The following is an 11,792-nucleotide window of genomic DNA, read 5'->3' on the forward strand; positions in this document are numbered from 1 at the left end:
TCTCGATTTCTCACCCGGACTGTGCCTGTGGCCCTGTGGCCCTGCAGCTCTCCCACTCTGTCACTGGGGTGTCACCTTGTCCCTCTCACAGCTGGGAACTCTGCACGGGAGGGTGACCAAGCCTGGCCCCCAAACACCAAATTAAGGTCAGAACAAGAAAACAATGATCTCTGCACTTAGGGAGCAAAGAATTTAAACCTCTTCTGTCCAGAAACAACCACATTTTCCTTTTGATCCCTCAGTGCACTCTCATCCCACCTTGCTCATCACCACCATGATGAGAAAAGAGATTATTTTTTTTTTTCCAGCTGGGTGGGCCAACCTTGCAGGAAACACTGGAAAGAAGTTCTGTGTGAAGTTATGTGAGGAGGTGACCACAGCAGGCAGGAACAGGGACCTTTCCTGTGGCCTTTATCTGCACAGGGATCTTCTCACCCTGGAGGTGCACAGAGGAGAGCAGAGCTGTGACACTTGGCACAACAAACTGCACACGAAATGGACAGGCTTGGGAAAGCCCCAAGGAGATGGCACTGGAAATTCTTCCCTGTAGGAAACAGGCAGGTTTGTTTGCATAGGAACAATAATGGGGTTTTTTTTCCAGTTGGAAAGGCTTCTGCAGCATCTCTTGACAGCACTTTATTTAGACATGAAGGTACATCCAGAAGTTTGATAGGAAAATTTGGGGGCATTCAGACTTTGCAATCAGATTCTTTTTATGCAAATCCGTTTCTGTATCCATTACAAGGGCACAAAGGGGGTTTTTTGAAACCGATTTAGAAAATAGCTTTTATTTTGTGGTATCAGTGTGTTTAGGATAATTTGTCAAAACACAGAGCACCGACTCTTTTGTCTGATGTGCAGGGAAAGTTTTAGGGGTTTGTGCCATTGAAGAAAGGAGTTGTACAAAACATTTGTGCTGTTCTAACCAAATCCCAGGTTTTTGGTTGGAAGCCCAAACCTGAAGCCCAAGAAATGCTTGAGGCATTTTCTTGTCACCACTGATTATCCATTGCAATTAGGCCAATGAAAGATGTTAAAGCAGTGCATGAAAAACGACTGTCAAAGCAGCAGGCTGATGAGCTTAAGTGCTTTGCTGAACCAGGAGGAGAGGAGTAGTATTTAAAGATTTCATCCTTTCCAAGTTCCCCTGTGCACTGCAGGCTCTCCAAGGGGGTCAGAGATGGGGGGGGAGAAGATGGATGCTCTGGAAAACTCCCCCTGGAGCTGTTTAGGGTCATCCCCGCAGAACTCAAGCAGAGATGGGAAGATTTTTAACCTTGTCAAAGAGAAAATCCTCTATGAGGGATAATCCTGTAATGAAATTAGTGCTGTTTTCCGGTGTCCACGTTGCGCTGCTCATCTTTTTTCCAAAGAGCCTAATTTTTTTTTCTGATTCAGAGCTTTGGTATTTCCTATTTGCTGGACTGGCAAACCAGTGGCACTGGTGTTTGTGTGAACCCTGACTGGTTGCTGCTGGCTGAGGCTGGGTTTTGAGGCAATTTTGGCAGCAGCACTTCAGGTGTCCTTCAGCTCTGGTTTGCTGCCAAACAACTCCTTCTTACCCAACGATTTGCAGTCACAACCTTGAAATCACAGCTGAATAAAATGTTCTCGTTGAATCCTGGCTCAGCTGTAACAGCTCCTCTTCGCATTCCCTCTGCCCCCATGTCCTTGGCACCCCTTCAGCATTATCCCATTGTTCCTGTGGCTCTCCCATCTGCCGCTCTCATTCCCAGGATGTCGCTTCTGGAGACAAAAAGAGCTTTGCCTCGGCTGTTTTGTTTGTGGAGTGCCTCGTAAAGAGGCATCTGGGGGGTGTGGGTGGGGAAAGAGGAGCTATTGTGCTCCGGGGCTGCTTTTTCAGGTTGGATTTGGCTGGGAACGCCCCACCTTTGGCACCTGGGATGGATCCAGGGCAGGGAGGCGGAGAGGGGTCGAGGTTTCTGTGGCAGGAACAAAGCTGTGACCCAGCACAGCCCAGTGTGTGCTGGGAAAACACAAACAGAATAACGTCACCAAGTGAAGCACATATTCCTTCCCTCAGCATGCAGATTCCATAGATATTGGATGGAATATCCATGGAATAATCCAATGGATATTTAGCTAAAACCCCTCCGATTTGGTCATTGCCATGAAATCTCCAACAAACACAACCAAACAAATCCGTGTTAGGGCTGCTCAGAGATTTGCCAGCTCTCTCCTTCTCACAGTTATTTTTATGGCAAGCAAAGCACTGCTGTCCCTATGAAATTCCACTTGAAAAACATTTGTGGATGTTGGATAATATCCGGGGAAACAGTTGTTATTCCTGAATCTGCTGATTTCACTCAGGACTCTCAGGTTTGTGCCTTAATTTGAATAAAGAACCTGCTCGGGAGACCTCAACAAAATATTTGTGCCCTCACTCGCTGCCCTTCCCCAGAAGGGGATAAATAAGAGTTGTAAAAATACAAAGCCTGATTGTGATTTGAGGCACAACTCCTACTGAAAAAGCCTAAAAAATGTAAATTAAAAAGGGGCAGAAATAGCAGCAGAATGTGAGCCCAGTTCACTACAGTCAGTGGGGAAAACACCTTAAAAACATGAGGATTTGAGGGATATCCCTCAGCAGGAAAAAACTGGAGGCCCAGGCAATCTCCGGGTTGTCTGGAGGGGCTGGGGGAGGTGATGCAGCGGGAATAATGCAGTGGAATCCTTCAGCATCCCTGACACAAAGGGCTGCTGCTGCAGCGGAGGGAGGACAAAGCCTCCCCTCTTCCCCATTGTACCTGTGCCTCTCGTTATGCAGGGGGAAGGATGGATGCCATTCTTGCAGGAAGGGCTTTTTTCCTCATGGAAAACCCTCCTTCCCGCAGGTTTCTTGTCCCCAAAGCTGCCCCTGCCACTTTTGAGCTGCGCTGGAACTTGTATGCGCACAAACTACAAAAGATCTGTCACATCTCCTGAAAAAATTGCAGTCCCAGAGGGATAGTCTGAAGGAATATCCTGCTTTTGAGAACCATGTGTTTTACGTAAAAATAACCCCCAGAACGACGTGTAAAAAAACCCAAACAGCGTTAGTAACAATTAACTCATTATCTGAGACAACTTTCACACCTACATCTTTATCAGGCCACGCTGGAGACTCAGAAGCATCAAACCCAGATGAAAATGGGAATATTTACCAGCTCAGGATGGTGGGTGAGTCCCTGCAACCATCCAGGGATGGATCCCACCCAGAGAGAGGAGATGGATTTAGCAGGGATCTCCCTTGGCTCCTGGAACAAACCCTCGTTCCTGTTTTGGAGCGCATCTTGTGCAAGAGAGAGAAGCAGCTGTGACCCTGCCCAGGGAGGGCTGGAAGCGCTTTCTCCACTGCACAACCCTTCCGAGGTAGCTTCTCCCTCATATCCAGGGTGGCCGGGGTTCCAGGATCCATGGTTTCCATCCAGTTTAATTCCAAATAACTCCTTTGGGCTCCTTCCCTTCAACTGGCTGCAGTTACCAGTGAAAAGACCTTTTCCACCCCTCTCTTTTAAATTAGGAGCACAGAGAAACCACGTGTGGATACTTCACCACCTTCACCTAAATTAGAGGGTGGGAGTCTTCCCTGATTTCTGCAGCAGCTGCCTGAAGATAACCAGACAACCTGGCCAAGGGAATAAAAAATAATCATTAATTATGATCTAAAACAAACCCAAAAAAATCGAGTAAGACTGCACGACTCAGAACTGACAGCACCTGGTCTGCTTGTACTTACTTTTTCCATAGTTTGGAGAGTTGTAGAACATCTGCTGGAAAACAAATCCCTTTTTCTACTTTCCTAGCACAGCTTTCCTCTGTCTCCTGACACCCATTAATGACCTTTGAAGAAATCTCCTAAAAGGAACTCACTCAAAGAAAAACCTCACCCCTAAAGGCAGCAGCCAGCAGCGCTGGGGTGTTGCATTAAAAGCACTTTTCCAGGTGGATTTTCCCTGTCCTTTCTGCTCCTGCCTTTGGCATTGGAGCACTGGGGATCAGCACCTGCCCCCCACAATACCAAAAGGAAAAAAAAAAAGGGATAAAAAATACTGGAAAAACAAAGTTCTGTTGTGTTTGTACAGCTGGAATAGTTTCATACTCCTGAAATTGCTGCCACGGTGGGGAACGAGTGCCGTGGCTGCTGATTGTGGGACGGACAAATAAATAGCAGCGCTGGATCGGGATCGGGCAGGAAAGGTGGAATGAGCCCTGCAAGCCCAAAGGTGCCGAGCTGGTCCGTTTGGGGTCAGCTCTTGGCTCCCCTCTGCTGCTCCTCCGGCGGGACACGGGGACACGAGCAGGTGCCACCAGCCGGATCTGTCCCGTCCGCCTGCTCCTGCCGTAAGCACGGGAACACAAGAGGGAGCCAGATGCCTTGGAGCCGGAATTCCAAGGTCTGCGCCGGGGTCCTGCCCCGGTGCGGCAGGAGGAGATGCTGGGATCGGGTCCTGCTCTGTCCCCGAGCTGCGGGAAGCTGAGCTCAGCTCCCGTTTCCCTGCAGGAGATGTTGGGAGCGGCTCCTTCCCATCTTTCCTTGCCCAGGATGCTCTCCCAGCGCCTTCTTTCAAGGTTCGCCAGAAACGGCATTTCACGCTGAAATCGTGGCTGTCTGAGGTGACCAGAAGGCTGTAATTAACCCCTTGTTGAACATCGTGTAATTAAACCCTGCTGTAATGAATCCCGTGTTAAACCCCATTATTTACCCCGCGGAGCCAGCTGAGCTCAGCCAGGCTCCACCCGGGGCAGGTCACCCCGGTGCCCAGGTGTGGGGAGTGACCACACCGTGACCACCGTGCTGAGAGAGGAGGGAATTTCCAGTTGGAAAAACATGGAATGAGATGATCTTTAAGGCCCTTCCCAACCCAAACCACGCTGCTCTCTGGGCGTAATACCCCCTTTACCTCCCATCCCTCGGAGGTGAGGCCCTGCTGTGATCCCGGCTTACCTGGGCTCCTGATCTCTCCAAGGACACGGATTTTGGAGGATCCCGGCCTCCACTGCACTGAGGAATTCAACCCTTCCCTTCTCCTCCAGGCTGCAGTCAGTGAGCAGCACTGGCACCACAGGTTTGATTGTCAGTTTAGGCACCCTTAAGTAAAAAATTTAAAATCTTCTCTTCCATTTTGACAACTTTTTCCTGGCGTTACACCAAAAGCCACTTCTCTCCTTAATGCTATGAATAAATGTGCTCTGCCTGGCCTGCACCGGGGACTTGCTTTGATCAACTCATCACTTTCACCAGCACCTGGGTGCTTTTATTTCTTAGCAAAGAGGTTTTGTGTGGATACAACCAGTCCCGAACGAGTGGGAAGTTTTAATGCCCTCGGTAAACCCCCCTGAGAGGCTTTTCCCTGCTCTGTGAACGTCTCCCCCAGGAGCAAAGGGCTTTGGCATTTCCCTCAGCAGCACTTGGTGCTTCCCAAACTTTCTGAACAACGCATGGAGAGACTCGAGCGTCTGCTGTGCCAGCCCAAATGAGAGAAGGGAGGATTTTGCAGGCTCGTTAATGCCTGGCAGCGACAGACCTGGATGGGCTGTGATGGGATTTACAGAAATTCCTGTAGGGGAGGGGCTTCGTTTGGATGCAAAAAAAGGGCAGGAAGAGCGAGCACAATCTTACTGAGATACGGCTTAACCTGTGCCTCCAAAAGCACTCTTAAAAACGCGGCTGTAAATGGTTTTTGTAGCAGCTGCAGGATTTTCCCCACACGTGGAGCTGTTGGAGCTCAGCCCCATCAGCCACCCCGAGATCAAACCGGGGTAAATCAGCTGCGAAGGAGAGAGCTGGAGATGGAAAGATGAGGAAAAGCTACAAAACAGCAGCATTTAAGCCCTCCTGAAGGCAGACCAGAATAAATAACTGCCTTTATTTCGTTGTTGGCAGCGCTGTCCCCAAAGTGCCACCCCCCTCCCTCCGTCCCTGTCCCCAGCCTGCTCTGCTCCTCGGCACCCCGGAGTCATCCTCTCCTGGAGCTGCCGAGGAATTGGAGGCAGCTGTTGGCTCACTCCCCCTCTTCCCAGCCCGTTTTGCATTCCTGGGAAGCGCACGCAGCGCCCGGGGCTGTGCTTGGCTCTCCCGGCACTGATGCTGCAGGAACGGGGCCAGTTTTCACACCCCCTCCCTGCCCTGGGCTGCGGCTGTTTGGGTACCAGACATGAACTCGGTGTGCAATGTCAGCAGCCTCAGAGGTATTTAAAGTCTTGCTGATTTGGGGCTTGTTAAATTTTGAGGGTTTTTTAATTTTTAATTATTTTTTTTTGGTGTTAAGTTCTCAGTTTTTTAATGTGAGTAACCTTGAAGAGCTTCCAGACTTGCAGTGCTGCCATGGGAATCACAGATTGAATGCCTAATCAAATGAGAGAGCCTCGAGGATTATATTTGTCTTCGAATGAGAAGAAATTTGGGTTAGGAGGGACCTTAAAGCCCATTTTGTTCCAACTCCTGCCGTGGGCAGGGGCACCTCCCACTATCCCTGATTGCTCCAAGTCCTGCCCAACCTGGCCTTGTCTTATCTTACCAGAATTTCCTAAGCCATTTTCCTAAACTAATTATATTTAATTGAGGATATCCAGCCTCCCCTGGACGATAATTGATCCTCCTTTGGAGCAGGTGATTTGTTGTCTTGGACTCTGCTTTACTGGGAATGCCAAGGAGGGGCTGGCAGTGCCTTTCCTGGCGCTGTTTGTGAAGTGTCACTGAGCGAGGACAAGCTGCAAAACTGTCCTGGTGCTTCCACATTCCCTGAAGTGTTTCCTGGGATCATGGACTGGATAAAGTGCTCGCTTCAAATAAAAAAAACCAATTTTCCCTGGACTTGGACAGGACACAATCGAGAGGATCCCTGGGACAGGTACTCCAGGATGTCTGACTGTGGCCGAGGCTGAGATTCCCAAACATTTCAGGTGCCCTGGGATCTGACCCAGCTCTTCCAGCCCTCCTGCCCTGTTTCCCTCAGGGATTTGTGCTGCCTGCTGGGAGCCTCATCGCTAAAAATGAGTGTGAGAGGCCTCGAAAGTGAGCTCAGCCCCTCCACTCCCGAGCTCTTATCTGGATCAGCCCTTCCCAAGGCTCATCCACCACCACCCCACACCCAGCGGGGAACAAACCCTGGCATCACAGCACTGAGGAGTTCAGCTCCGTGTTTTCCCCCATTACCATTTGTAAACACTTCGCTGTCTAATTCCAGGTGGGAATTAAAGCAGCTCCCCCACCCCCCAGGCCAGGGCTGCTTGGAGAGGCTGACAATTTCCTGGAAAATCCAGCTGTTCCCACTAATGAGCCTCGAGATGCCCGTGCTCGGTTGTAGCTGCAGCTCTGGCAGGGGAGGCCCCGAGCCCCTTTGATAATTCCTGGTGGTTTTTAGAGGGTTTTGTTCCTCCTGCTGTCCTTATTCCACTTGCAAAGGCCTGCTCCTCACGCTGGGAAGTTTTCCTTTTGAAGTATTCCCTGTGGGAAATATTTTAAGAATACCCATTAAAATACTGTTTAAAAAACGCTATAATAAAAATTTTTTTAAAAAATTCCTTGTTGCTGGTTTCATCAGGTGAGGGTGACACACGGAATGGGCTCTGACAGGAGAAGGCAAATTGGGGCAAATTACCCCAAACAGCGAGGGGAACAGCACCAATTCTAAATTTCTGGGAAAAACCCACATTTTTATATCAATCCATTCAATAAAAGGTACTTTTTATTTAGGGTGGGATTGAACTTTTGCAGCTCTGGTGCAGTTTGAGGAATGGTTTCACTCCCTTCACGTGGCACGTTCAGATTTTCACAAATCACTTTGCAAATCACTGGCGTTGCTTAGTGGGAAGCTGGGCAAAATCAAGCAGAATTGTTAAATATTGCTGCTGAGTGGCTCTTGCAGATCCTTCAGCACTGAATAAATAAAACTGAGTTGTCGTTTATCTTCATGGTTGCACTGGTGAGCAGAAGTAATCCAGCCCCTGGGCTGTGCAAGCCTGGTTTGCAGGAATCTGTGAAATTCCTGGTGATCCATCGAGGGCTTGTGGTCTGCCCTGAATTTGTGTCTGAATTTGTGCTTTATGTGAGCAGGAAAAACATGAAAAATAAATATGGACAGGGCAAATGAGGAGCAAAATTCCCAACTCCACGTGGGTGCTGAGGTCAGTCCCAGCTTCCCATCACCTCCAAGGGATCTCCTGCCCTTTTGGGATGCGTGGGATTGGGTGGATGCTGAGGACAACACCAGGAGCTCCTTGGGGATGTATCAAACACAGGGAAAATGGGAAAATGGATTGGAAAAAGCAGCTTCCCTCAGGATTGTGGCAGTCCAGGCTGTGCTGCCGCAGAATCGGAGTTGTTTAGGTTGGAAAAGACCTTTAGGATCATCAAATCCAACCATGAACTGCTGAGGCCACCACTAACCCTGTCCTGAAATGCCACATCTGCAGCACTTGGAAATCCTTCCTGTGGGATGCAACCCCAGGAGGTGCCCAAAAAATTAATGTATTTTATATTTTATGTCCATGAATGTGTATATTTCTATATTTAATCGATTTCTGTGGTATATATGATATAAATAACTGTATTTAAATATATATTTATACAGAATATGCTGTGTTTATCTATTTGTGTTATTATACATGAAAATTTAATGATCTTATCATGGAACTATAAATATATTATTGATATTAACTTCTCTTCACATGGGCAGCACTCTAAAGCTGAGCTCCACACCACTCACCCCTTCCAAGAACCACCTGGACATGCTCCATAAATTCACAAATTTCCATAGGCCGAAAAGGCAGGATTGTCCTGGGCGAGGCTGAGCCACAGCTGGATAAATCCCTCCTGTTTTTTGGGAAAGGCTGGCAGGGAAAACTTGCTGGGTTTTGTGTTGAAAATGAGATTTTTCAGGATTTCTACAGAGCCTTCAGTCCCCAGGGCCGTCACTCTGCACCCTGACAGAGCCTGAGTGAAAGGCACCGTGTCAGCACCAATTATGCCTCTGACATCCTCAATATTGAGACACCTCCGGAGCCTGAAATCATTCCCACAAACGTGTTTGTGGCACCTCAGCCTTGGGAAATTTTCCAGAGATGATCTTCGGTTTGGGCTCCTGGAATAATGGGATTTGGTTTTCCAGGGATGCCAGGGGTTTGCTGCAGCCCTGTGCTGGGAAGTTTGGACTTCACCTGAATTCCATCCTATTCCTCTGGAGTTATTTCCCATGATAGCCCAGCATATTAACATGGAATTTGGGCTCCTGGAATAACGGGATTTGGTTTTCCTTGGATGCCAAGGGTTTGCTGCAGCCTCGTGCTGGGAAGTTGTGGTTCCACCTGGATTTTATCCCATTCTTCTGCAATTATTTCCCATGATGGTCCAGCACTTCAACATGGAATTCGAGGCAATGCCTCAATTGTTTGGAAAATCAAGCATTCTGTAAAATGAGCACAAATGTTCTGTGGTTTCAGAACTGTCAAAGTATTGGAATTTCTTTGTTGTTTTATGGATTGAGAAGTGGAGGCAAAGAGGGCAAACGCTTGCCCGGGGCTGTGCATTTGGTGGGAGAATAAAACCTGACAATAGCACAGTAAGGTCAGGCCAGGGAAATATGAACACTCAGTCAGCCTCGGGAATTTGGGAAGTGCAGGACACCAGACCCCACACCGTGTTTGTGTTCCTAAAGTCCCCGTGTTGAGCTCTCTGCCTCTCTGGGATGTATTCAAAACACACCGAAAATCCAGTATATTCCTAGCTGGAAAGATGAAAACCCCTGACAGTTAAATCAATGGAAAATTGTTGCAATATCCACTGTGGGAATCTCATGTGGAATTACAATGTTGGTGAGGTTGGAAAATCCCTCTGGGATCGAGTCCAACCATTCCCAGCAGTGCCAAGGCCACCACTGCCCCTTGTCCCCAAGGGCTGCATCCACAGGGCTTGGAAATCCCTCCAGGAATAGAAATTTTCTATAATATCCAACATCAACCTTCTCTGGCACAACTTTTGAGGCCTTAGGATACCTCTAAGATTCCTCCTTGTCGGGCTCGGAGTTCCAGGAAATCCAGTGGGATCCTCGGTGAGGGTGACCACATCCCGTTTTACCCCATCCCAGCAAGTGCTGATCCATGGGTGATCCCACATTCCAGGCGTTCTGCTGGCTGTGCTCCAGCAGAGAGGCACCAGAGGCTGTCTTTAGATCACGGCTGCTTTGTTTTTGTTGCTCTGGGAGGTTCATTTCCAGAGGGGTTTTCAAGAATTCATTTTCGTTTCCCTCCGGTGCTCACCTGTAAGGCAGAGCCGGAGGTTCGGCAGCGCTGCCTCACTTCACACCCTCCCCAAACCCATTAATGCCCACCCGGAGCTCCTCAAGGTGTTAATGGATCACGGGATGCTCAGCCCTGCCCGGAGCTGGGAAAACCGGGAGAGCTCCAAGGAACTCCACAAGTCACGGGTGCTGTGATCCCAGAAAAGCTGGGAGCACCTGAGGGGTCTGGACACCTGTAACCCCACAGAGGAGCTGGCACAGGCAGCTTTGCCCGCACAAACACCACACCCAGGTGTGCCAGGGCAGAGCCACGAGCCCTCCGTGTCACCCCATCGCCTTCAACGCGGCCGGAATTCCCAAATCCCGGGGAAGAACCGCGGAGCGTGGATGGCGGAGCATCCTGCCGGTGCGCGAAACCATGGCAACAACTCCTTTAGGCGTTTCTGGGCTGGTTAATTTGGCCTAAACACTTCACAGGCGGGTTTTTTCCCCCTCCAGCTATTTTTATATTTTCATTTTGCTGTGGATTTTAATAGGCTGGGCCGAGATCTTTGTCCCTGCCCGCAGCTGCAGCGTTATGAGGCACTCTCAGACACTTCTCACTAAAATTCCTGCGGCGGAAAAGAGCCCGGCTTGCCAGAGCATCACACCTCGTGCCTGACACCTTTCTTAACCTCCCAAACGGGGCTAACAAAGCTCAGACTAAGATAGGGGCCCTGCTGCCAGCAGAGGAGGAGTCGAGGCTTCATTTTCCAGGGCGCCTGCAGGTCCCCCCCACCCCCAATCACTCGAGTCAAGTAATTATTGTTATTAAAGGAAGAGCAGCAAAGCTCAGACAGCGAAGAGGGAGATGCTTTTTGACTTCTGCAGACACTTTTTTTGTTGGTAAGATTACCCTCAAGAACAAGAGAGCCCATTTAATTCCCAGAGTAATGACTCTCCAGCAGCCCCAATTCTCCCATTTTCCAAGCACATTTAGCTGCCTGATCTCCAGATTGCTGGGAAGATGCCGTCAGGTACCGGGCTGAATGTCAGCCGTAAAAGCTTAATAAGTGACATGCTTTACATTTTTTCGGTGCAATCGAATCTAAAAGCTTCCACTCAGTTCAAATTACCAGAGGTAATTTCAACACAGCTGTCAAGGCTTTTTTTTTTTTTTTTCCTCCCTTCCCTCCTAGAAATGGGAGTTTTTCCTAATGTGCTTTTCCATTTCGGGGCTGATTTCTTTGTGTGCAGGTATCGCTGGGGAGAGGTGAAGCCTCACCTTTTGCTGGCAAGGTGTTTTCTGGTCCTTCTGTCACATCCCTGCTGCTGGAAATGGTCCCTCAAATTCAAACTGGGGTGGATTTCAATCTGATCTCCAGGTCTGAGCTCCTGGGGCTGGAGCGAGGAAGGCTGAAACCAAAAAATAAATCTGTTAAATGCTAAAAAAATCCTTTTTTTTTTTTGCAAACCAGCCTCAGGTTGTGCCATGTTGGATATTAAGGAAAATTTCTTCCCCAGAATGGTTGTCCAGGTTGGCAGGGGTGGAGTCCCCATTCCTGAAGGGAT

The 11,792-nt window shown here is 48.9% G+C and overlaps 1 protein-coding gene across 1 annotated transcript in view; it reads left to right on the forward strand.

Moving 5' to 3' along the window:
- The window catches only part of RBM43 (RNA binding motif protein 43), a 5,077-nt gene extending 3,453 nt beyond the window's left edge, over positions 1 to 1,624 (forward strand). Inside the window, exon 4 of the mRNA XM_017736084.1 lies at positions 1 to 1,624. This exon is cut by the window's left edge and continues 741 nt beyond it. The gene's annotated coding sequence lies outside the window, so the exon portion shown is untranslated.
- The last annotated feature ends 10,168 nt before the right edge of the window (positions 1,625 to 11,792 follow it).

Source organism: Corvus brachyrhynchos, unplaced genomic scaffold, assembly GCF_000691975.1.
Source record: "Corvus brachyrhynchos isolate BGI_N302 unplaced genomic scaffold, ASM69197v1 scaffold45, whole genome shotgun sequence".
In the NCBI taxonomy this organism is placed as follows: Eukaryota; Metazoa; Chordata; class Aves; order Passeriformes; family Corvidae; genus Corvus; species Corvus brachyrhynchos.